Raw genomic sequence first — 26,232 nt, 5'->3', positions numbered from 1 at the left:
AAAAACGCGGCAGAAATCGTACCCACATTGCAGTCATGTGCCCCAGAGCAGGCGTGAAACTCCTCCTCCAGATTATTGCTATACATATGTAAATGAGTGCATTTTATAATCTACACACGCACTTCACCCGAATTTTTACCCTGTACTTCCCTACCGGCAAAGTACAACCATCATGACAAAGCATGTACATTTACACCAACTGAAATTTTATACGCACGAAAATGACTTTGCAAATTACCCGCTTCGGTGGCAGGTCTGCAAGTGCTGCCAGGTATTAAGGCTATAACTTTGGTTATATTGGCCATTTGCATTTCTTCAGATGCGTTCATAAGTCAAACATGCAAGAAAAATGCCTCTAAAAAAATGAAACTTCGCCTGTGGCCCGGGACATACAAACCTCCAAAGACTTGCCTTAGAAAATTGAAATATCAATAGGAAAGGGAGAAGTGACCGTCTTGGGGAGAGAGGGTTGGTGTTGAGATTGAGAAAGCAATACATTTTCACAAAAGAGCTAAAAAGTACTAATGTGGAGACTGAGGGTAGAATCACAAACTAATCTAGCAAGAATCTTGGAGTGTGGTAGTTTCTTACATAAATTCCCAGACTTGCTTAATTCTTTATAAGCTTTTTTAGACGGTGTAATCTTACTAAAAGTGTTTCTGGCTCTCCACAGACCATCTGGACCTCAGAGGATCAGTCTCTTTGGGTCTGTAAAAGACGATCTGAACAGCTGGCGTCCAATTTTTTTTAAGTTTATTGCGTAGAGGCACTTTTTCACCAGCACATCGAAACGGCAAACTCATTTAAAATAAAAACAGCTCTCCTGCATCAGCCGCCCACTAAAACCCCCGCGAAACCGGCCGATGCCCCGCCCCGGCACCGCCCTTAGCCACGCCCCCTCCCTGGCACCTGCTGCTGCTGCTGCAGCAGCAGCGCGATCGATCCGGGAGCAGAGCTGCGGCGACGACAGCGCCCCCCCTCCCCCGCCCGGCGCATTGCAGACCTGCCAAGCTCCTCTGTCCGGTTGCTTCTTCTCCGGTGGGTCGTATGGAAGACACGAGAGCGAGTACTGGGCTCCGGTTCAACCTGCCACCCTCGGGGCGACAGAGCGGAGATCAGGAAAGAGACGACGCGGCGAAGCTCTGCTTGAGTGTGAGTGGGGAAATCGCGGACGACCGAGTCGCTTCGGAAGTAAGTGGGACCCGGTGCATCTGTCCTACAGACAGGCTCCCTAGTAGACTCAAGAACTTCCAGTATCACGTATCGGTAATATCTGGAAGGACTAACACGTCTGCAGGTTTTTCTGTGGTTCATGATTATAAAATGTGTTATTGTTATTATTGCACATTGGTTATTGGATGACTGATATAGAAGAAGTCACAGCAAAGCTTTGAGGGAACTGAAGTGACTAGGGGTTGAGCTCTGTGCTGTGACCTCTCGGTGGTGCACTTGCAACCAGGGCAAAAGTTGGTGTTTGTTGTGTTGTAGGGAGATTACTGTTTTCCTTAAACCAGACAGTTTAGAAAGTAATCAAATGCACAAAGTGGACCTTCTGTCCACAATCCCCACGGCCTGTTGCCTTAACTGGGTCTCCAATGACAGTGCAGTATTTTTGCTATTGGGTAGCTTAAGGCATTGGGAGAGAAGGGAGATCCCAGGCTTTGCAAAAATGTGTTGTATATATTTCTATGGTTTTGGCCTTTACTGGCAACGATATAGAAAGTATCACATCTTTGTACCCTGAGATGGTGATGCCATAACAGGTTTCTGTAAGCCACATTGAGCCTGCAAAGAGGTGGGAAAATGTGGGATACAAATGCAATAAATAAATAATAATAATACCATGTAAAATGAGTTTATCTTGTCGGGCAGATTGGATGGACCGTTCAGGTCTTTATCTGTCGTCATCTACTATGTTACTAGAAATAAGAGTATGGGTAAGGGTAATGAATTTGATATTCTGCCTTTCCGTGGTACAAACAAAGCAGTTTACATGTTATACACAACAGATTGATTGATTTATTGCATGTGTATCCCACATTTTCCCACCTCTTTGCAGGCTCAATGTGGCTTACAGTACATCATGGATAGTGGAGATATTTTGTCTGGCTCTAGTGGGCTCACAATCTAAGTTTTAGAAATGAAACGAAAGAAAGGAAAATACAGTGATAAGAATTACATTTTTTGAAAAAGAATTGCATAGGTTTCTTATACTTACTACCTTTCAGTGCTATAGTGACTACTTGCTGTAAAAGCCACATTGAACTCAAGATTCCTTGTGATAACGTGGGATATAAAGGTCACAAATAAATAAATAAATTATAGTTAAACTCTGGCGGTCCCAAATATTGCATACAATAAATGAACCTAGCTAGGATGGCAGACAGGAAAACTGTAGTAAAACAGGCATTTTTACAACTGTATGTAATTCTGGGTTTTTAAAGTTTTGGGGGTTTTTTGCTTCCACATTATTTGACAAGTGTAATGGATTAGGTTTCCTTTTGGTCCCCCCCCCCCCCCCCCATTAAGATTCTTTAGATTCTTTTCCACAGACCTTTGAATGGGCAGCTCTGCAGGGAAGAAAGTGGGTAGCATATATCAAGTCAGGAGATAAAGGAGACCAGAAGTTAGGGATCTCAATGGGTCAAGAGGTTGAAAGATGACTGGTAAAACATTAAGAGCTCATCTGACATCCCTCTGCAGACAACACGCTTCCATTCATTTATTCTAAACGTTTTTCTTTAATGGCTTCTTAAGCGGAATTCCAGCGGAATTAGATCGAACCTCAGCAGTGTCGAAATGTGCTGTTACCCTCTATGCACTTTTGGTGATTGAACAGACATTTATATTTTCCCATCCCCTCCTTGGGGCAGGGCGGGGTGTTGCTCAGGCCTGGGGTGGGGAGTCTGAAAACGTTTGTCCTTCCCAACAGAAAATCAGGAACTTTTTTTTTTTGGGGGGGGGGGGGGAGAGAACACTACTGTCTCAGAAGACAGGGCATGCGTTTGCATGTCCGGAAACACAAGACTACAAACGAAAATGTCCATTTTTATCATCTAAATTCTGAAAAAAGAAACCTATAAAACTCCAAAGAGAGAAACATCTTGAAAATCTTACACAGAGATTCTGTAGGTATATTAGGGAAAGGGAAGGGAAATGGGACTTGATATACTGTCATTCTGAGGTTTTTGCAAGTACATTCAAAGCAGTTTACATATATTCAGGCACTTATTTTGTACCAGGGGCAATGGAGGGTTAAGTGACTTTGCCCAGAGTCACAAGGAGCTGCAGTGGGAATCGAATCAAAGTCCACTGCACTAACCACTAGGCTACTCCTCCACTCACAGGGAAAAGAAAAAAACTATTGTATATAAGTACATGAGTATTGCCATACTGGGAAAGACCAAAGGTCCATCAAGCCCAGAATCCTGTTTTCAACAGTGGCCGATCCAGGTCACAAATACCTGGCAAGATCCCAAAAAAGTACAAAACATTTTATACTTATCCCAGAAATAGTGGATTTTCCCCCAAGTCCATTTAATAATGGTCTGTGGACTTTTCCTTTAGGAAGCCATCCAAACCTTTTTTAAACTCCGCTAAGCTAGGTTGTCATACCTTTAGGATCAGCAGAAAGAATGTTCCTGCACCTGAGCTTTCGAGAGGGCACAGGTCCCTTTTCGAGATGTGATTGACAAGGCTGAAGGAGTGAAACATTTCAGTCACATCTGAAGAAAGGACCTATGCTGTCTTGAAAACATCCAGCCTTTGCCAGGAACCTACAGAAATTGAAAGGGTAAGATTTTTTCATGAAGCGTACAAAAGTTCTCTGGAATGCTTGACCTGCTTAGCTTAGGCTAAGCTCTGAAACAGGTTCATTAAAAAAAAATTATTGGTTTTTTTGCCACGTCGCTGACTGTTTTGGCTGTTGTGTTTAATTTTGACATTAGATGTTGAGATGTATTCTTTTGAAACATGGGGCTCATTTTCAAAGTACTTAGTCTTACAAAGCTCCATAGGTTACAATGGGGCTCATTTTCGAAAGAGAAAAACTTCTAAAATGTGACGTAAAGCAGCATTTGGACATTTTTCTCACAAAAAGCATCTAAATTGGTATTTTTGAAACCTATTTGTCAGACATTTTTCTGTGCTGTTTGTCTGCAGTGAGTCCAAATCTTAAGGGGCATTTCCGGAGCATGTTAAGGGCAGGGTTTGGACGTTCCTAAGACTTTTTTCAGCCGTAATGGAACAAAGCGAAACCGTCCAGGACTAAAACTAAGATGTTTTGAGCTACACCTGTTTTTATAATAAATAGGTCATTTAGGGCAAAAATGTGCCCTAAATGACCGGATGACTTCCCCTTGCTCCCCCAGTGGTCACTGACCCCCTCCCACCCCCCAAAATGTGATTAAAAACACTATTTACCAGTCTGTATGCCAGCCTCAGATGTTATACTCGGGTCCATTACACCAGCATGCAGGTCCCTGGAGTAGTCTAGTAGTGGGTCCAGTGCACTGCAGACAAGTGGACCCAGGCCCATACCTCCCCCTGCCTGTTACACTTGTGGTGGAAACTGTGAACCCTCCCAAACTCACCAGAAACTCACTGTACCCACATGTAGGTGCCCCCTGTAGAGGTGTGCAGTTAGGGTTGTGGGTATTGGGTGGGTTTTCGGGGGCTCCGCAGACAAGATAAGGGAGGAACAGTGAGATGTGTATCTGGGAGCATTTATTTGAAGTCCACTGCAGTGCCCCCTAGGGCGCCACCCCATTGCTCTCCTAGGATGTGCAGAGGACCAGTCTACTAAAAGTGCTGGCCCCTTCTATATCCCAATGCCTTAATTTTTTCTGTTTTTTCATTTGGATGGGGGTTTTTTGAAAATGGTTAAAAAAAAACCACATACAAAGCATGGCATTTTCGAAAAAAAGATATATGTTTTACTTTTTTCAAAAATGACCTTCTTTCCTATTCGGATTTTGGATGTTGTATGCAAAACGTGCAAAGTCGGACTTAGATGTCATATCGAAAATGCCCCTCTGTGTACGTACGTAAGTCTAAGTTTGAGAATACGCCTTTCCATGTGTTATTTTGTGAGCCGCCTAGGTTACAGCAGAATATACATTTTTAAATAATTAAATAAGTGGAATGGATACGTTTGCATATAGATTTACAGAGACAGAGCCTTAATATAGGGTTGGCTATATTCGGATAAGAAAAGAAAACATACAGTACCTACAATGTTGAGATGATCATGGGTGTTCATTTCTTCGTACCATTTCCAGTCAGACAAAAAAATGTAGGGTGAGTGAGCTTATGATTGAGATGAAATTAAAAAAAAAAAAACACTGGTCTGTGATCGGGGTCCTGCTGAAATGATCAACTAGTCGCCCCTCATGGAGAAACCGTTTCCGATTGCAAAGGAATTTTGGACATCAGGAAGAAATTCACACAGACATTAACGAGAGAAGAGGAGTGGCCTAGTGGTTAGGGTGGTGGACTTTGGTCCTGAGGAACTGAGTTCGATTCCCACTTCAGGCACAGGCAGCTCCTTGTGACTCTGGGCAAGTCACTTAACCCTCCATTGCCCCATGTAAGCCGCATTGAGCCTGCCATGAGTGGGAAATTTGGGGTACAAATGTAACAACAACATGGAATGTTGCTGCTATTGGAGATTCTAGGTGGAATGTTGCTACTATTGGAGATTCTACATGGAATGTTAATGTTGCTATTCCACTAGCAACATTCCAGCAACATTCCATGTAGAAGCCTGCCCTTGCAGCCGCGCAGGCTTCTGTTTCTGTGAGTCTGACGTGCAGGACGTCAGACTCACAGAAACAGAAGCCTGCGCGGCTGCAAGGGTAGGCTTCTACATGAAATGTTGCTAATGGAGGAGTGGCCTAATGGAGTGGCCTAGTGGTTAGGGTGGTGGACTTTGGTCCTGAGGAACTGAGTTCGATTCCCACTTCAGGCACAGGCAGCTCCTTGTGACTCTGGGCAAGTCACTTAACCCTCCATTGCCCCATATAAGCCGCATTGAGCCTGCCATGAGTGGGAAAGTGCAGGGTACAAATCTAACAAAAAAAAAATGCCTGTGAAAGTGTGCTGGAGGGTAATTGTATAAGAGGTAGTGATGGTCAGCCAGGAAATGATCATTTGTGGGTCATTTATGGGACGCTCTCTTTTTTCCCATCTTTTGATATGCCCTGTATGTATATTGGAGTATTTGTTGAAGAATAAAGAATTTTATGGAGCTTTGGACTTCACGCTTTTCCAGACTGATTTCCTGGAACGTTATTTTTCCACTCCATTTAGTTTACCACATTTTGGGAAACCTGAGTCAGGATTTTGGTCCTCACTCTTGCTTAAGCCTTTCTTTACTTCCAGATTTTTGAAAGGCGTCATAAGAACGTCAAAAGACCTGTGTCGTATCAGTGAATCACTGGGCTGTGTCCCAGTATGAAAAGAGTCACTGCTTGAGGTCAAATGAAGAGAAACGAAGAGACTTCCACTTGAGTAATGTTAAATGTTGAGGTGCAGGGCTTTTTTGAGCGTTGATGGATGCCCCCCACATATTAAGTTTTAGACTGTTTAAAGTTGGGGTTTTTTTTCAATATGATTGCATTAAACAGCAACACTAAAATTTTGAATTGAACTCGAGTTGCCACTGGAAGCAATGCAGCTCTTGCAACGCTGGCGTAATCTGCTCCCTCAGGCGTTTGCAGGGCTTTTTTTTTTGAGGGGGTACTTGGGGGTACTGAGTACCGGCACCTTTTCCATTGTCTGCTAAATTGACCCATGGTCCCCAAGTTTTAATGAAAGAGCTCCGGTCCTACACACCAATTCTGCCTTGTCATAGATTCTGTGATCACCCCACACCTGAAGGGTGGCCTGGCATTTGAGTATCAGCACCTCTTTTGCTAGAACAAATGCACTAGATAAAGGGACCCACGTGTGGGTGATCAGGCCATTGTGACATCACTGATGAGGTTGGCTGTTAGCCATTGGTGGAATGAGGCATTGTGACATCACATTATCAAAAGTGAGCCAAGTCTAGAACAATCAAGCTAATTACAGGGGTTAACAGTAAAATGCCTGTAGAAATCAAAATCACTACTACATGTGATAAAAGCAAGGCTTTTTTTTGAGGGGGTACTGAGTACCGGCACCTTTTCCATTGTCTGCTAAATTGACCCATGGTCCCCAAGTTTTAATGAACGAGCTCAGGCTCTACACAACAATTCTGCCTCATCATAGATTCTGTGACTAGTTGCAGGGGGCCTGGCTATTGTAGGGTACGTCCCTCAGTGATCACCCCACACCTGAAAGGTGGCCTGGCATTTGAGTACCGGCACCTTTTTCCGCTAGATAAAATGCACTGGGCGCTTGTAGTCCGCCAACTCTTCAAGGCGTGGTAACACAATGTAAAAACTGAACATACATCTGGAATTAACAAAAACAGGCAAATAAAAAGTTACATAACAACTTCAACAAACATCAAGTCTTTCAAAGCCTTCCGAAAGGCAAATCAAAAGGAGACTCGCGATAGGAAGGTCATCCCAAAGGCGAACAGTTGAAAATCAAAAGGAACGCATAAAAGTTATTCCAGTAATAAGCTGAGCTGCAATATTTTGAATCATCTGCAGTCGCCTAATTGTTATCGAAGGACGGCCCAACAACAGTGCATTGCAGTAATCCAGTGGAGAGAGCAGTAAGGAGTCCTTTTACTAAGCTGAATTACACCCTCATTACTGAATATTATATATTGGCCTGATCTCATTATGCTTTATCTATTTACAGTGGGGGAAATAAGTATTTGATCCCTTGCTGATTTTGTAAGTGTGCCCACTGACAAAGACATGAGCAGCCCATAATTGAAGGGTAGGTTATTGGTAACAGTGAGAGATAGCACATCACAAATTAAATCCGGAAAATCACATTGTGGAAAGTATATGAATTTATTTGCATTCTGCAGAGGGAAATAAGTATTTGATCCCTCTGGCAAACAAGACCTAATACTTGGTGGCAAAACCCTTGTTGGCAAGCACAGCGGTCAGACGTCTTCTGTAGTTGATGATGAGGTTTGCACACATGTCAGGAGGAATTTTGGTCCACTCCTCTTTGCAGATCATCTCTAGATCATTAAGAGTTCTGGGCTGTCGCTTGGCAACTCGCAGCTTCAGCTCCCTCCATAAGTTTTCAATGGGATTAAGGTCTGGTGACTGGCTAGGCCACTCCATGACCCTAATGTGCTTCTTCCTGAGCCACTCCTTTGTTGCCTTGGCTGTATGTTTTGGGTCATTGTCGTGCTGGAAGACCCAGCCACGACCCATTTTTAAGGCCCTGGCGGAGGGAAGGAGGTTGTCACTCAGAATTGTACGGTACATGGCCCCATCCATTCTCCCATTGATGCGGTGAAGTAGTCCTGTGCCCTTAGCAGAGAAACACCCCCAAAACATAACATTTCCACCTCCATGCTTGACAGTGGGGACGGTGTTCTTTGGGTCATAGGCAGCATTTCTCTTCCTCCAAACACGGCGAGTTGAGTTCATGCCAAAGAGCTCAATTTTTGTCTCATCTGACCACAGCACCTTCTCCCAATCACTCTCGGCATCATCCAGGTGTTCACTGGCAAACTTCAGACGGGCCGTCACATGTGCCTTCCGGAGCAGGGGGACCTTGCGGGCACTGCAGGATTGCAATCCGTTATGTCGTAATGTGTTACCAATGGTTTTCGTGGTGACAGTGGTCCCAGCTGCCTTGAGATCATTGACAAGTTCCCCCCTTGTAGTTGTAGGCTGATTTCTAACCTTCCTCATGATCAAGGATACCCCACGAGGTGAGATTTTGCGTGGAGCCCCACATCTTTGTCGATTGACAGTCATTTTGTACTTCTTCCATTTTCTTACTATGGCACCAACAGTTGTCTCCTTCTCGCCCAGCGTCTTACTGATGGTTTTGTAGCCCATTCCAGCCTTGTGCAGGTGTATGATCTTGTCCCTGACATCCTTAGACAGCTCCTTGCTCTTGGCCATTTTGTAGAGGTTAGAGTCTGACTGATTCACTGAGTCTGTGGACAGGTGTCTTTCATACAGGTGACCATTGCCGACAGCTGTCTGTCATGCAGGTAACGAGTTGATTTGGAGCATCTACCTGGTCTGTAGGGGCCAGATCTCTTACTGGTTGGTGGGGGATCAAATACTTATTTCCCTCTACAGAATGCAAATAAATTCATATACTTTCCACAATGTGATTTTCCGGATTTAATTTGTGATGTGCTATCTCTCACTGTTACCAATAACCTACCCTTCAATTATGGGCTGCTCATGTCTTTGTCAGTGGGCACACTTACAAAATCAGCAAGGGATCAAATACTTATTTCCCCCACTGTATCTACTTCTAATCCTCCATGATATTCTTATGCACCTTATTTGTAACAATATTCAGAAATATTCCCTACACCCCTTCCCGTGCACTCCGCTCCATGGATAAATCCTTCTTATCTGTTCCCTTCTCCACTACTGCCAACTCCAGACTTCGCGCCTTCTGTCTCGCTGCACCCTACGCCTGGAATAAACTTCCTGAGCCCCTACGTCTTGCCCCATCCTTGGCCACCTTTAAAGCCCACCTCTTTAACATTGCTTTTGACTCGTAACCACTTCTAACCACTCGCCTCCACCTACCCTCCTCTCCTCCTTCCTATACACATTAATTGATTTGATTTGCTTACTTTATTTTTTGTCTATTAGATTGTAAGCTCTTTGAGCAGGGACTGTCTTTCTTCTGTGTTTGTGCAGCGCTGCGTACGCCTTGTAGCGCTATAGAAATGCTTAATAGTAGTAGTAGTAAATTCTCATTCCATTAATGTGATTATCGTTATAACATATTGTAAGCCACGTTGAGCCTGCAAGTAGGTGGGAAAATGTGGGATACAAATGTAACAAAAATAAATAAAGAAAAATCTATTTATATTGACAATCTGACCTTCTGAAGAGTTCCTGAGAACGGGTTTGGCACTCAAATCATGGACATCTTAACAAGGTACAAAAATTTAATTTGTGTTCAATGAGATGATTAAAAGTTGATAACATCAGTGCACTTACATGCCTGAAAGGAAATAGATGAAGGGATGGCAGAATCTGGAGGGTGGTGGCTCGGCTTAAATATGCATGAGATCCTTCCGCCTTCCATCAGGACCCCTACATCCTCCTCCTCTGAGTGAGCGCTGTGCAGGCCCTGTAAACACAGACATGTATTCAAGCGTTGTCTATCCCACCCCTTCTGAGGCAGGACTTCCTGTCTGAGGGGGGTGAGACACAGCAACACTTCAGCAGTCACAGTGAGGTGTGCAAGATAAGACAAGACAAGGAGAAACCGACACACCAAAATAGGTTCCTGAGCTACAAACCCTTTATTTGTTGATAATGAAACTGATAGACTCGAGAGGACTATGATAGAGAGAGATTTATTTACAAAGCAAGTCAGAAGACCAGTATACAGAAGGAAATATTTCAATACTTCTATTCCAGTCCTAACGCTAATACCTACAGCAAACATAAGCAAGCACAACACCCTTGATTTAAACACGCACTTTAAGTCCTGAGAAAACCACATCACACCATTTTTGCAAAAACGTCATTAGCTACCAGTACAGTACAGGGCTACATTTAAAACTCTATGTCTGATCTTCAAGGCCCTGAAAGGAAATGGCCCCAAGTATCTGAAGAATAGGATAATCCTCCGCACACCGCCAAGGACACTAAGGTCCTCCCAAGGACTTTCACGAACTACACCCTCTTCAAAAGACATTACACGATGTGATACCCGCAAGCGAGCCCTCTCCGGAGTAGCCCCCACACTCTGGAATGCACTGCCTGAAAGGCTCCGCTTAACACAAGACTATCTCTACTTCAGGAAGCAGGTGAAAGCTTGGCTATTCAACCAAGCCTTTGACGGAAGAAGTAACTAACTTGTTAGTCTCACTCACACACACAAGGATTGACTCAGGCTGCACATACGGCAGCGGGACATGTTTATCCACTCCTCCATGTGCAACTTTCTTCAAATCAGTCACCTTACTTTCTAATTCTTCCTACTTTCTTACCCATCTATATGTTACAACTTTGCCTTACCTTTCACTACCAATTATAATGTTCTATTACGTTTTTTTTTGACATTGCTAATATACCATGCCATACTTTGTATTGTTTTTGAATATTTTTACAGCTGTAATTGCCTATTGCTCATGTTTGATCTATTCTTACTGTACGCCGCCTTGAGTGAACTCCTTCAAAAAAGGCGGTAAATAAATCCTAATAAATAAACCAATGAAATACCCTGGGTGATCACAGCTCTTAGATGATATGGACCTGCAAATGTCATTAGAGTCTTCGTCCTCGTGATGGCAGCTGGACCCAATCCAGCAAGCAGGTGAAGCAACTCAGAGATGGGTCATGGAGATGGAGCAGAGCTGAGTCCTTTCATGGCCTTTATATGTGATTTCTTCTCAGTCATGAGCTTCAAGGCCCAATAATTCCCTGGATAAACAGTGGCCAGTGATCCTGGATTATGTCGGCCTCAGATATCCTAAAAGAGGGTGGAATTCCCCTTTTCTTCTGGTCAGCTGAGTCATTGCATGCCCTGTGTACTCTGAGTTGAGTTCAGGGTCACAGTCTTCCTTCTTGGCTAATGATGGTAGTGAATGTCTCCAACGTAGGAAGTTTAGGTTGACAGCTTCAGCCTGTGACTCAGGCGTGGTCAAATGAAGCCCTGTGATACACACATTGAATCCTGGCAAGGGCTACACCCCTCACCATAGGCCTGTATTTAAAGGGTCCACAAAGCACAAAATCTTTTTTTAAGCACAGTGATAGCAGCAGGCTTTGAAGCAGGGAAGATGCCAGACATGGAGTGGAGGCATAGGCGGTCGGTGGCCCAACTGTTTGGGGAGGCTAAAGGGGGTGGGGTTAGGGGTGGGGCCATGGTGGAGCTTAAATCCATAATTGATAACACACAAAAAAATAAATAAAAATAAAAGTCACAATTAATACCTTTTATTAAATTTAGATATTAGATATGTATCATATGTCAAAGAATAAAGTGGTTGCTCAAAGCATATTCTAAGCACAATCGCTCAACTGCAAAACACTATGCACAACTTTGTGCAAAAACACACTCAGAACCTTACTGTACCATAAATATTACACTGGGCAGAGCCTAATACACCAATATACCACCCATACGGAAAATGCAGACTGTCAACAATATGAAACAAGGGATCCTATCATCACAATTCTCATGTAGAGCCACAAAACAACCTAATTCATGTTTAATGTGGGATAAAATGTCATAAATAAGTAAATAAATATAAACTTTTAATGTTGAGCACCTGATTCTCAAAGTGGACATATTCCAAACACTATAATGAAAATAAAATGATCTTTTCTACCTTTGTTGTCTGGTTGTCCGATTCTGCTGCTATCTGATCTCAGTGCAGGTCAGGAAGTCATCCTGGTTAAATATCTCCCTGGCAACCCAGCCAACCCCCCCCCCTCCCCCTGCTCTCCCAGCAGTAAGGTAAACAAACCATAAACCAATTTCTACAATTGGTTACACAAGGCTAGAGGGCTTTCACTGCAGCTCCTGCTGTGAGGATGGAGGTAAATCAACAATTTAAACCTCTCAGAGCACAGCAGGGGAGGCTTAGCCTGTCCAAGCCTCTTATACCGGGCTCCTATGAGTGGAGGTAAGGGAGAAGAGGTGAGATGCTGGTCTCTTGGAGAGAGCGGGGAGAGGAAGGGAAGATGCTGGCCATCTGGAGTAGAGGTAGGGCCTTGAGCTGAAGGCTCATTTAGGGTTTTCCGATACATTTGGCCTGGCTCTGAATGTAGGATTTAAAATGTAGCTTTGTCTAAACATTTAACAGTAAATAGCTGCAGTGGTTCTGCAGCAGTGCTGTGTCATGCAGATAACCTAGGATCACTTCATGGGTCTAGTCTTCAGGTTCCCGAGTGGGCTGGGGCGGCAGATGCTGTGAAGGCAGTGTTCATGGGACTCCTAAACATCATACAACAGTGACACTTAGTGACCATGCAGAGGGTCCATGATTGCAGGGTGGTTATGGAAGGAGTCCTGGAGCGTGGTGCCTGGCAAAGGACAGAAATAAGTTGGGAAGGGGGTATAAAATAAGGTCAAGGAAGGTTCATGTTGTTGTAGCCTAATAGAGGTCAGTGCTAATTAAACTGGAAGCCCAAAGGAAAGGGAGGAAACTGCTGAGCCCCCCCAGAATGAAAAAGTCTGAATGGCTATGGACTGGTCAAGGCTGTATCTTCTACTATGGAGCTGGCAGGTGTCCCTCACCTAGGGGTGAACTGATCATTTGGAGAAGTGGGCAGTGCCTGAATGCCCAGAGGCTCTAGGGGCCCAGTGGTTCTACACCCGACACTACAGCCCCCCAGGCCTCAGTGGGCCCTCCCTGGTCCCACCTTCAGGGGCCCTGTTGGTCTAGTGGCCTCTGCAGGGGCAGGAAAGAGCAACACTCTTTCCTGCTCGGTACTGCCACACGGCAGCGCCAGGCAGAATAGCAGTAGTGGACAGGAAAGAGTGGGGTTCTTTCCTGCCCCCAAAGAAGCTACTAGACCACCAGGGGCCTTCAAGGTAGGACCGGGAAGGGCCCATTGAGGCTCGGGGGACTGTAGTGTGTGGGAGGGGAATGGCAGCTGTGGCGGTAAGGGAGGCTGTAGTATGTGGGGGGGGGGGGCAGGGACGGCAGCACAGCAGTGGGGGGGGGGGGGGCGGCAGGCAGCGGTTAGGGGGCCCAGATCACTGTCAGTCCGCCCGTGCCCTCACCACCACTCTAGGAAGACTAGAATTTAATAAAATATTAGACATCCTTACTTATAAATCGGGTCAATATTCAACACATGGTTGTCCACAGTTTTAAAGCTGCTGACAGCCTCAGGATGAATTAAACCCGGATACTGAGTGCCAGCACCACTGAATATCTGGGTCTTCGGTGGACCCGCAGGTTATTATTATTATTTGTAATGTTTATACCCCGCGCTTTCCCACTCACTAACAGGTTCAGTGCGGCTTACGTGGAGGGGCATAATCGAACGCAAACGCCTATCTCCATGGGCGTTTATCTCTGAGAACGGGTCCGTGAAGGGGCGGGCCGAACCGTATTTTCGAAAAAATGGACGTTTTTGAGCTGGGCGTTTGTTTTTTTTTAGCGATAATGGAAACTAAAAACGCCCAGCTCAAAAACGTCCTAATCCGAGCCATTTGGTCGTGGGAGGGGCCAGGATTGGTAGTACACTGGCCCCCCTGATATGCCAGGACACCAACTGGGCACCCTAGGTCAGTGCGGTGGACTTCAGAAAAAGCTCCCACATGCATAGCTCCCTTACCACGGGTGCTGAGCTCCCACCCCCCCTCCCCCAAAACCCAGTACCCACAAATGTGCAACACTGCCATAGCTCTTAGGGGTGAAGGGGGCACCTACATGTGGGTACAGTGGGTTTTGAAGACCTCCCATTTACCAGCACAAGTGGTGGGGGATGGACCTGGGTCCACCTGGCTGAAGTGCACTGCGGTACCCACTAAAAGTGCTCAAGGGACCTGCATACACGCAGGCCTCTAAGACTTGTTGCTGCTGTATAACATTGGCACACCAATTGACACCTGAAGACTAATCTCTCCGAAAACGTCCTTTATTGGAATAAGCACGTTTACTCACAGTTAACTGCAGAGGTTGTGCCCCACTGGCAACAAGTCTCCCTGGTACTGAGATTAGCAGTAGGTCAGAGCTGGCAGAATGCTGTACAAAGCCCTCTTTCAGCCACATTCAAGGTAAGAACTATGTTGTCTAACGTGGCTAACACAGGAAAGGGAACTAAAACTGGCTTACAAAAATGGCCACTACCGCATGGACTACAACAGGAAACACAACAGGGCACACTGTGACCCAGTAGGCAGAGGGAAAAGCACCATGGGAGAAGAGCCTACCAACTACCAACATCGTGAGACTGTAACACAAGCTAATGAAATCACGGAGCCCAATACCCTACACCCACCACAATGCAATGCTGATGTAACCCTGTAGTGCACCCGAGAGCCACATCTGACCCAGGGAAAGGCTGTGAGAGGATCGAACACATTCTGCTGTCATGGAAGTGGGTACGGCATTTGAGGCTGGCATACAGGCTGGGAAAAAAGTTTTTAAAGTGGGTTTTTTTTTGGTGGGAGGGGGTTAGTGACCACTGGGGGAGTCCGGGGACATCATCCCCGATTCCCTCCAGTGGTCATCTGGGCAGTTGGGGCACTTTTTTGGGACTTGTTCGTGAAAAAAAGGGTCCAAAAAAAGTGACCCAAAATCGCGGTAAAAACGCCTTTTTTTTTAAAATTAGCTACAGACGCCCATCTCTCCTCAGCTGATAACCACACCCCAGTCCCGTGTCCTACACGCCCCTGTCAACTTTATTCGTTTCCGCGACGGAGTGCAGTTGGAAATGCCCAAAATCAGCTTTCGATTATACCGATTTGGGCGCCTTTGCGAGAAAAACGCCCATCTCCCGATTTGGGTCGAAATATAGGCGTTTTTCTCTTTCGATTATAAGCTGGATAGTATATCAGGTGGATGCAGCTGTTATATAGTGAGTAATGAGGTGGTCGTTTAGATGTGGATAGATAAGATGGGCAGGAAGAAGGATGGTAAAGGTAGGGGAATGGAAGGAGGGTGTATATTGGGATTAGCATGTTGTTAAGTATGGTAGAATGTATAGGGAGGGTAGGAAGAGGGATGTGTTAGAAAGGGTTAAATAGGGAGCATATTCCAGGTTCAATCTTCATAGTCTGATCCGGGTAGCATAGATGAACTCATAGTCTAAGTCAGGTCATTTGTGTAGGCTTGCTTGAAGAGGTAAGTTTTTAGCAGCTTCCGGAAAGGTAGATGGTCATTGACTGTTCGAATGGATCTTGGTAAGGCATTCCATAGTTGGCTGCCTATGACACAGAAGTTGGATGCGTAGTAAGTTATGTGTGTTCCGGTCAATATTCACTACCAGAACAGTCCTATCTACCCAGTTGGGTTTGTGGGGTACTGGCACTGAAAATTTCCCGTGCCTCTGTATCATCCAGCACTCAAGAACAAGATCTAGGTGTCACTGTAGACAATACGCTGAAATCTTCTGCCCAGTGTGCGACGGCAGCCAAAAAAAGCAGACAAGATGCTAGACATTATTATGAACAGGATGCAAAATAAGACCAAGAATATTATAATGCCTTTGTATCGCTCCATGGTGCGATCTCGCCTTGAGTACTGCATTCAATTCTGGTCGCTGTATCTCAAAAAGACTTACCTGTTTGAAAAGGCATATCTTAATGACCCAACTTAATTGTCTGAATCCAGCAACTCAAAGAAACCCAAACTTGTTATGAACTTAGTGAACTTTATATAACCTCCCTCTCTATGTTTCCCTAATGTGTCTGTACATATCTATTTCATTTAAAATAACATCACTCTATATTTGTTTCTTCACGGGAGGAGGCTTTCAGCGCTATGTAAGCCACATTGAGCCTGCAAATAGGTGGGAAAATGTGGGATATAAAATGTAACAAAGAAATAAATAAAAAAGATATAGTGGAGTTAGAAAAGGTTCAAAGAAGAGCAACTAAAATGATAGAGGGGATGGAACGCCTCCCATATGAGGAAAGCCTAAAGAGGTTAGGGCTCTTCAGCTTGGAAAAGGGGGGGGATATGATTGAGGTCTATAAAATTCTGACTAGTGTAGAACGAGTAAAAGTGAATCGATTTTTTTTTCAGTCTTTCAAAAAAAGTATGAAGACTTGGGGACACTCAGTGAAATTACATGGAAATACTTTTAAAACAAACAGGAGGAAATACTTTTTCACTCAAAGAATGGTTAAGCTCTGGAACTCGCTGCCGGAGGATGTAGCAACAGCAGTTAGCGTATCCTGGTTTAAACAAGGTTTGGACAAGTTCCTGGAGGAAAAGTCCCTAGTCTGCTATTGAGACAGACATGGGAAGAAACTGCTTGCCCTGGGATTTTTGGCATGGAGTGTTGCCGCGATTTGGGTTTCTGCCAGGTACTTGTGACCTGGATTGGCCACTTTTGGAAACGGGATACTGTGCTAGATGGACCATTGGTCTGACCCAGTATGGCTATTCTTATCTTCTTATGTACTGTGCCCCTGGACTGCTCCGCACTGCCCAGATTGTACAGAGACAGTCAGAGCTGATATTAATACCAGCAGACAGCCAGCTCAGCATGATTTAAGTGGGCAGGGACCTTTCCTGCTCACTTAAACAACACTGGATATCACTCCCATAATTAAAAAAATCTAATTAATAAGCGAATTTCTACTATGTGCAAAGAGTTTTTTTCCAGCCTGAATGACAGTGTACACGGACATTTCACATAGCACACATGCTAAGAGCCTGTTTTCATGCTGCTTCGGTGAACCAGGGGGCTATTTTAAGAGGGGTTCTAGATATTTTTAGCCCTTTTATAACTGGTTATATAAGATTGGTGTTAACTGATTTCTGGAGTGAGGCACACGGAGGAGACAGACAGGGCCGGCAGAATCCCACTGCTTTACCACCGAAATGCCAGCCGAGCTCCTGGCGGTCTGAAGCTACGTCTTGTAATGCAATTGCTGCCCTGCGTATGCTGTTATCTGCCTTATGGTGATAATATTTTGGTTGTCCATCACTGATCTTTGCTCGCTCAGTTCTTTCCAAGGTCAATAAATAGTTGCCGCACTGATGCTCAGACTGCGTCTCTGGAAACCAGAAAGACTTCTAACTTTATTAGTTGGGTCAGCAGTCTAGCAGTGCACTCTGAATCTTTTTTTTTTTTTTGTCAAAAGGCTAAATTTATTTGTTATAATTGTATCTACTTGAATCTGACATTTTGGATTTATTTAGATTTTGCTCACACCTTTTTCAGTAGTAGCTCAAGGTGAGTTACACTCAGGTACTCTGGATATTTCTCTGTCCCAGGAGGGCTCACAATCTAAGTTTGTAACTGAGGCAATGGAGGGTTAAGTGATTTGCCCAAGATCACATGGAGCAGCAGTGGCATTTGAACTGGCCACCTCTGGATTGCAAGACTGGTGCTGTAACTGCTAGGCCACTCCTCCACTATAGCAACATTCCATGTAGAATCCGAAACAGTAGCAACAGAATCTCAAATAGTAGCAACATTCTATGTAGAATCTCAAATATTTATTTATTTAGATTTTGCTCACACCTTTTTCAGTAGTAGCTCAAGGTGAGTTACATTCAGGTACTCTGGATATTTCTCTGTCCCAGGAGGGCTCACAATCTAAGTTTGTAACTGAGGCAATGGAGGGTTAAGTGACTTGCCGAAGATCACAAGGAGCAGCAGTGGGATTTGAACTGGCCACCTCTGGATTCCAAGACCAGTGCTCTAACCACTAGGCCACTCCACCTCACTCTGGTATTGGGCATGAAACACAGAGACTTAATGCCTAATTGTTATATGGGACAGCAAGTGTTGCCAGGCGTGGGTGCCAGCACCCACTGAAAAGCCCATTCAATCAGGTACTGGAAAAGAGTGAACTATTTTTTTGTTTTTTTAATGGTGGGGTGAAGACTCTAGGAGAGACAGGGAGAGAATCCCAGAGCCATAATTCCATCATTTTTCTGGATTTTAAATAATTTTTGACATACTTTAAAAAAAATTCAATACCAGTCTGCCAAGCACTAATCCAAAGTAGTTAAATCCATTCCTCTCCCCAGAGGCATAATAATGTGCCTGCCAGTGCACTGATTGGGTGAAAAATTGAGTAGGGGGGGCAAAGGTCAACCATGGGCCTGTCACCTGCCTTATTGAAAATGTACCTAGATAGGGGTGAGAAAGTGTTCCAAGTCCATGCGTGTGTGCGGCTAGTTCTCCCTTCTCTAACAAACTGGTGGGAGGCAGGGATAGTGCTGGGCAGACCTACACGGTCTGTGCCAGAGCCGGTGGTGGGAGGCGGGGCTGGTGGTTGGGAGGCGGGGATAGTGCTGGGCAGACTTATACGGTCTGTGCCAGAGCCGGTGGTGGGAGGCGGGACTGGTGGTGGGAGGCGGGGATAGTGCTGGGCAGACTTATACGGTCTGTGCCAGAGCCGGTGGTGGGAGGCGGGACTGGTGGTGGGAGGCGGGGATAGTGCTGGGCAGACTTATACGGTCTGTGCCAGAGCCGGTGGTGGGAGGCGGGGCTGGTGGTTGGGAGGAGGGGATAGTGCTGGGCAGACTTACACGGTCTGTGCCAGAGCCAGTGGTGGGAGGCGGGGCTGGTGGTTGGGAGGCGGGGATAGTGCTGGGCAGACTTATACGGTCTGTGCCAGAGCCGGTGGTGGGAGGCGGGGCGGGTGGTGGGAGGCGGGGATAGTGCTGGGCAGACTTATACGGTCTGTGCCAGAGCTGGTGGTGGGAGGCGGGGCTGGTGGTTGGGAGGAGGGGATAGTGCTGGGCAGACTTACACGGTCTGTGCCAGAGCCGGTAGTGGGAGGCGGGGATAGTGCTGGGCAGACTTATACGGTCTGTGCCAGAGCCGGTGGTGGGAGGCGGGGCTGGTGGTTGGGAGGCGGGGATAGTGCTGAGCAGACTTATACGGTCTGTGCCCTGAAGAGGACAGGTACAAATCAAGGTAGGGTATACACAAAAATTAGCACATATGAGTTATCTTGTTGGGCAGACTGGATGGACCATGCAGGTCTTTTTCTGCCGTCATCTACTATGTTAACTCTTTTTCAGCATGCTCTTGTATTTCATTCATTCTCGTTTCTTGCATTAGTGTCGTGCATTTTGGGAGGAAACTTTAGACTGCCCACATCGCTGCCGAATTTGTGGGGACCGTCTACTTGTGAGCTTTCCACCAGTTTCCAAAGAGAAAGTACCGACTTACCTTAGCTTTGAAAACCACTAAAGGAGGGAAGTCTCTACTGACCCTCAAATTCCATAAATGGCTCCTAAAGTTAGGTGCACAATTGCTTGCCCAGTTACAGAAAAGGATCAGATATGCGCACAACATAATGAGCTAATTGGTGTTAAATTGGCATTTAATTGGCAATAAGCACCAATAATTGATGTGAACAAGAAGTTGGCACGTAACTGACTTAATGCCCCTATTCTGTATACTTTTCTGTGAATTCATCCCAACACTGTCATCCTATGTTTTACCTTTGTTTTATTGTAATTTTTCCTGAACTACTGTAAGCCACATTGTGCCTGCGCTTGTGGGAAAATGTGCGATAGAAATGCGCTAAAATAAATCAATAAATACTGAGCCTCTAAGTTCTGTGAAGGGAATGGGACTTGATATACCGCCTTTCTGTGGTTTTTGTGATTGCATTCAAAGCAGTTTACATAGAATATACAGGTACTTATTTGTATCCGGGGCAATGGAGGGTTAAGTGAGTTGCCCAAGGTCAAAAGGAGCTGAAGGGAATCGAATCCATTTCCCCAGGAAAGTCCACTGCATTAACCACTAGGCTGCTCCTCCACTAGCAACAATCCAAGTAGAATCTCAAATAGGGAAAGGGAAATGGGACTTGATATACCACCTTTCTGTGGTTTTTTACATTCAAAGCAGTATATACGGGTACTTTTTTGTACTTGGAGGCAATGGAGGGTTAAGTGACTTGCCCACAGTCACAAGGAGCTGTAGTGGAAATCAAACCCAGTTCCCCATGATCAAAGCCTGCTGCACTAACCACTAGGCTACTCCTCCACTAGCAACATGTAGAATCTCAAATAGGGAAAGGGAAATGGGATTTGATATACTGCCTTTCTGTGGGTTTTTTGCAACTACATTCAAAGCAGTTTACCTGTACGTACTATGTACTTATTTGTACCTGGGGCAATGGAGGGGTAAGTGACTTGCCCAGAGCCTGGGAATCAAACGCAGTTCCTCAGGATCAAAGTCCGCTGCACTAACCGCCACTCACTCATAAAGTGCAACTGCAAAGGGGGTGTTAATGTGGAAGGGGCATGGGCGTGTCAGGGCCGTTCTGACTATTCCTCCACACTTTATGGAACAGTTACATTTACACACTCAACTGCTGCTTTTCGGTGTCAGCCAAAGACATAGCGTAAGTGGTCGCCCTTAAAGTTTGACACGTAACCCTGGACTCGAGCTAGTGTTCTAGAAGAGATTGGGGCGTAGCAATCCTCCATGAAGGCTGCACCTACTCTTTCTCACTGGTTCTCTTTCTGATCAACACAACAAATATAGTTTTGAAAACCCAAAACTACTTTGGGTCTTTCCCCAACCTACCCCCCCCCCCCCCCCAGGAATGATACAGTTTAGATAAATGCAAAAATTATGCCTGTTTTACACCTCTGTGTGCACGGTGAGGAGGGGCGTAGCCAGACCTTAACATTTGGGAGGAGTCCAGAGCCCAAAGTGGGGGGGGGGGGGCCACAGTTTGGCCCGCTGCCCTGCCACAACCCTTAGCTGTTTGTGTAGGAGTATGTGCCCATTACTGGGGATAGCTGTGGGAGCCTTTTTAAAATTGATATAAATGCGTACTTTCTGGATGTTTTTATGGATGCCCTGTTATAAAATCACCCTCCGGAGTGAACAGTTTTCAGCGATGCTTTATATTTGTGGCAGTTAGTATGATACCATATAGACTTGAGTATAAACCAAAATTTTTTGGCCATAAAAAGGCATAAAAAATGGAATCTCTGTTTTATATTCGGGCCTACACGCCCTCCCTCGTGGCGTCTGGCATTCTTCCCGTTCCCTCCCTCCCTCCCTCCCCTGTGGTGTCCCTCCTGCACGGCTACCGCTGCCTGTGCACCTCCCCCACCACCACATTCCCATACTGGAAGCTCCCTCACCTCCGTCCTCCAGGACTCCTGCTCATGCCGACTCCAGTCCCAAAATAGCTGCCACAACCTTCAGCAGCAATCTCTTGCCACTGGAACTCACGGCAGCCATTTTCGTAAAGGGAGGCAGCATGGGCAAGAGCATGTGGGGATCACTGCTGCCCCAGCTCAGTCACTGAACCACCAGGGCTCTATGGTAACCTTGGGGGGGGGGGTTTGGGAGGGGGGTTCATTTGCTCAGTGTGAGGGCGTTTGATGCCGTGGATCATGTTTTGCTGTTTTTTTCAGACTGAGTGAAATGGGTATTGAGGGATCAGTTCTTAAATGGTTTTCATCCTTCTTGGGAAATAGACAGTGTAGCGTTTTGAAGCATGGTGTAGCTTCAAAGGGTTGGAAGCCGAACTGCAGTCAGGGCCGCAGAGAGGGGGAGGCAGGGGGGACAAAATTCCCCAGGCCCGGGCCTCCAAGGGGGGCCCGGTGCCGCAGTCCCACCCGCCCTCCGTCGTCGACGACCGTCTGATAGAACTTCCGTGAGGGCGGGACACAGGGAGGGAAGAAGGCCCGAAGGGAGGTGATCTGGTGCTGCCTGCAACGCTTTCACACAGAGGTGAGAGGCGCTGTGATTTCAATGCAGGGGGCCCGGCCCAGTGGCGGACGGAGGGGGGGAGCGGCGGGGGCGGGACCCCAGGGGCGTTTTTTTCCACGGGCCTGGCCCAGTCTCTCAGCAGCCCTGACTGCAGTGTCCCTCAGGGGTCCCAATTGTCAACTCAACTTTTTAATGTTTACTTGAGCCATTTGGAAGGTTACTTACAGTCTTTAAACATTTTTTTCATTATCATATGTGGATGCCGTTTTTGTTTTATGCCCCTGTTCAAGAATTTTTGGGGAATACTTTTTCATCACTAAGCCATTATATAAAAATTAGCATCTTTTGGTGACCAGCAGAAGGTCTCTTCTGAAATCTTTCCTCAGGTACTTCTTTAAAATTTGATGATAAATCAAAAGTACTTGGTATAAGTTTAGATTCTAAGCTATTTTATGAACACCAGACTAATGCTTTGGTAAGGAAATTCTTTTTCATCTAAGGAAGTTAAGAGCTATTACAGCATCCTTAAGCCCTGGTGGATTTCGAACAATAGCAGAGGCAATTTTGCTTCCATTATTGGATTATTGTAATTCTTTATATTGCGCCATAAAGAAACAACAAAGGCAGCGACTCCAACTTCTGCAGAACACAGATGCTAGATTAATCTTTGGATCAGGCAGGTTTTGAGACATTTTATCATCCTCACTTTAATATTCCCTTATCTCTTGTTTGTCCTGTTTGTCTGTCCTAATTAGATTGTAAGCTCTGTCGAGCAGGGTCTGTCTCTTCATGTTCAAGTGTACAGTGCTGTGTACGTCTAGCAGTGTTATAGAAATGATAAGTTGTAGTAGTCTTTGGGATTCCGGAATCTTGCTACTCTTTGAGATTCTGCACGGAATCTTGCTACTCTTTGTCCTTATCACTTATTTGTCCTGTTTGTCTGTCCTAATTAGATTGTAAGCTCTGTCGAGCAGGGTCTGTCTCTTCATGTTCAAGTGTACAGCGCTGTGTACGTCTAGCAGTGTTATAGAAATGATAAGTTATAGTAGTCTTTGGGATTCCGGAATCTTGCTACTCTTTGGGATTCCGGAATCTTGCTACTCTTTGTCCTTATCACTTATTTGTCCTGTTTGTCCTAATTAGATTGTAAGCTCTGTCGAACAGGGACTGTCATGTTCAAGTGTACAGTGCTGCGTACGTCTAGTAGTGTTATAGAAATGATAGGTTGTAGTAGTAGTAGCCTTTGGGATTCCAGAATCTTGCTCCTCTTTGAGATTCTGCACAGAATCTTGCTACTCTTTGTCCTTATCACTTATTTGTCCTGTTTGTCTATCCTAATTAGATTGTAAGCTCTGTCGAGCAGGGTCTGTCTCTTCATGTTCAAGTGTACAGCGCTGTGTACGTCTAGCAGTGTTATAGAAATGATAAGTTATAGTAGTCTTTGGGATTCCGGAATGTTGCTACTCTTTGGGATTCCGGAATGTTGCTACTCTTTGGGATTCTGCACGGAATCTTGCTACTCTTTGTCCTTATCACTTATTTGTCCTGTTTGTCCTAATTAGATTGTAAGCTCTGTCGAACAGGGACTGTCATGTTCAAGTGTACAGCACTGCGTACGTCTAGTAGCGCTATAGAAATGATAAGTAGTAGTAGTAGCCCCCTGTTGAATAACTTACATTGGCTAAGATTAGAACCTTAAATCCCATTTAAAATAGCCTGTCTGGTCTATAAATGTGTTTATGGTGCTAATTCAGTTATAGAAGGAAACTTACGTACATTCCCAAGTCATAGAGGGTATCTGAGGAGTTCTAAAAATCTCTCTCTCGATATCCCTTCTGTGAAAAACATGCGATTGAAGTCTGTTTGGGAACATTCTTTTGCCTTCCAAGGCACAAGAATAAGGAATAGTTTAACTACAACAGTTCGCTTAAGTACGCCTTAAATTCTTTTCGAAAGGTCTTTAAAACATATTTGTTTGTTTTCTTAATGTTATGTTTTTTAAAAATAATTTAGATGGGTATTTTTTATTAAGATTAAATTATTGATTTAAACGTAATTCTATCCGGTTGGGATATCTCTTTGCTCCGTGTTCCGCTTTGAATCGCAAGTTAAAAGCGGAATAGAAGTCGCAAAATAGAACAGAAGTTGGACGTGAGGGCAACGGGCAGCAGCGGAACACCGGGTTGGGGGGGGGGAAGGAAGGAGAGGAATACTTGAATATAAACCCTCAGTTTATATTTGAACTAACAGCCACCTCCTTTTTGTTTTTAAGGGAAAAATGTTATCTCGGTTTATATTCAGGTTCTCTGTCAGTTTTGGTAACACAACTTGTTACAGTGAAATTGATACAATCTATAATGGACCCACTGATGGCTGTTTATATTTATACAATTATCAAAAAAATAATAATAATAATAAGTGACTTAGAATAAACAAAAGTTCCAAGTTAAAAGTTAGCTCTGCAGGAAAGTGGATGACTCCTGGAATTAACGTAGCTTTGCACCGGTGAACAACATAAAGTTTCTACCATCTTGAGGTGGTGAAGGCCTACATGTGCTAAGTTAGGGCAAGATGCACTAAACTAAACGAGCCTTTAACGAACAAGTTTTTAACCCTGGCATGTACTAAAGCCCAGTTTCCGACGACGGTAGCAGCAAACGAAAACTGAATGCAGATGAGCAAATTGTGTAGAAACCCTATTGAAGTGAGATGCACTAAGGTTTTCCGCTTGCCCTAACGCAGGAAAACTCTGGGAAAGCTAACGAGAGGTCTGTACTTCTCGTTGGGGCTGCCCGGCTTCCAAAACACCCAACAGAAAGGACTTAACAAGGATCTGGGATTCCTAGCCCATTATAAACCATAAAGCTGTATGTCTCTGTTGATCACCCTCCCCTCACCTATCCACATCCACCCTGTTAGAATATCAATGATATGCTTTGATGTCCCCATACATACTTCCTACCCACCCCCCTCCTCCCACCCTGTCAGACTGTCATAGTAATGCTTGAATGTTTGTTGCAAGGACACTGCATACAGTAGACCACAAAATCCGTCGTACAAGATGTCCTTGATCAAAGATAGATATTTCTACCTGATTGAGAATCTACAAACACTGCTGTAACCATCATAATGTCAAGTTACTGATAATCAAAAGACCTTCCCTTCAGGTGGCATGTGCTAATGGGGGGGCTTCCGGCTTCCATTGCTCAAGTCACCAGAGACCATACGTGTTTTGCATCACTTAAACCCATAGCACTGGTGCAAGTCAGAAGTAAATGTGTGTACACAAACCACATCTTTCAGATCACATCAGTGCCCATAACACATTGTGCAACATTAGGGACCCAATTCACAGAGGCTTCTCCCCCCATTCTGTGTTTGTAAGAAAAATCTTGATAAATCAGGACCCACCTGTCCTGACACACAGGGCCAGTCTTAGCAAGCGCGGGACCCTGTGCAGACCAATTTGATGGGGCCCCATCCTAGCCCCACCCCCACCCTAGCTCCAGGGCGGCCACCCCTCCCTCTGAGCTCCCTGGCCATCCCCTCCGAGCTCCAGGGCCCCTCCTTCCTTCCCAGCTCCAAGGCCGGCCCCCCTCCTTCTGAGGCCTCCCTCCCAGCTCCAGTCCCCCTTCCTCTGAATTTTAAAAGTTACCTTGTTGGGTTGCAGGCAGCGGCAGGTAGCAGCAGTGAAAAGCGTGCGAGCTCGGCGCTTCAGGAGCCTTCCTTTCTCTCAGCTCTGATCCCGCCCTCATTTCCTGTTTCCACGACGGCGAGACCAGAGCTG

At 45.2% G+C, this 26,232-nt stretch overlaps 1 protein-coding gene across 1 annotated transcript in view; it reads left to right on the top strand.

Moving 5' to 3' along the window:
* The first annotated feature begins 989 nt into the window (after nucleotides 1–989).
* Nucleotides 990–26,232, top strand: part of P2RY6 (pyrimidinergic receptor P2Y6) — a 219,421-nt gene continuing 194,178 nt past the window's right edge. Inside the window, exon 1 of the mRNA XM_030200026.1 lies at nucleotides 990–1,191. The gene's annotated coding sequence lies outside the window, so the exon portion shown is untranslated. The remainder of the gene's footprint in view (nucleotides 1,192–26,232) is intronic.

Source organism: Microcaecilia unicolor, chromosome 4, assembly GCF_901765095.1.
Source record: "Microcaecilia unicolor chromosome 4, aMicUni1.1, whole genome shotgun sequence".
Lineage (NCBI taxonomy): Eukaryota > Metazoa > Chordata > Amphibia > Gymnophiona > Siphonopidae > Microcaecilia > Microcaecilia unicolor.
The sequence above is the reverse complement of the archived record's forward strand: the minus strand, read 5'-3'. Positions and strand labels throughout refer to the sequence as shown.